The following is a 692-nucleotide window of genomic DNA, read 5'->3' on the forward strand; positions in this document are numbered from 1 at the left end:
TAGATAGATAGATACTTTATACATCCCGAAGGAAAATTTTACGCATACAGTAGCAAGACAACCATAACACAACAAACACGTATACACACATATATCACACATAAGAATAAAAATTAAAAATTAAAAATCCATCACAGAAATGCAATGAGTGAGGACAGAATTACAGATGCACCTAAAGCAGTACAAAAAACGAGAAGTAAACTGTGGGCCTCTCTCAGACACAATTTCCACAGGTATTCCATGGGGAAAAAATACATGTTGGACTGGTCTGTATGTCAAAAACAAAAAAATTAAACCTGCTGAAGACACGGCCCACCTGGCTTGACGGGAGTCTTTTGGTGGATTGGACGAATGACAAGTTTTTATGGTCGGTCCAGACCAGTAGTTCTCGGTGTCCAACATTGTAGTTTCTTTCTGCGGGAGACAATTTCTTGGAAAGAAGGGTGAAGCTTCTGGTCTGTGGGGGAGCGTTGGGAAAGGACGGCTCCCACCCCCCAGGTCAGAAGCATCCACCTCCACAATAAACTGCAGAGTGAGGTTAGGCTGTAATAATACAGGAGAAGTAGAAAACAGCTCCTTAACCCTCATGTTGTCCTAGGGTCAAATTTGACCCGTTTCCAAGTTGTTGTCTTTTTATCAGAAATATGGGAAAAAATATTGGAAAAAGTGACAAAAACTATGAAAGAAAACAC

The 692-nt window shown here is 40.6% G+C and overlaps 1 long non-coding RNA gene across 1 annotated transcript in view; it reads right to left on the reverse strand.

Annotated features, from left to right (window-relative positions):
• Positions 1-692, reverse strand: part of LOC116694751 (uncharacterized) — a 1,481-nt gene that overhangs the window by 606 nt on the left and 183 nt on the right. Inside the window, exon 1 of the long non-coding RNA XR_004333263.1 lies at positions 317-692. This exon is cut by the window's right edge and continues 183 nt beyond it. This is a non-coding gene — a long non-coding RNA (uncharacterized LOC116694751). The remainder of the gene's footprint in view (positions 1-316) is intronic.

Source organism: Etheostoma spectabile, chromosome 8, assembly GCF_008692095.1.
Source record: "Etheostoma spectabile isolate EspeVRDwgs_2016 chromosome 8, UIUC_Espe_1.0, whole genome shotgun sequence".
NCBI lineage: Eukaryota > Metazoa > Chordata > Actinopteri > Perciformes > Percidae > Etheostoma > Etheostoma spectabile.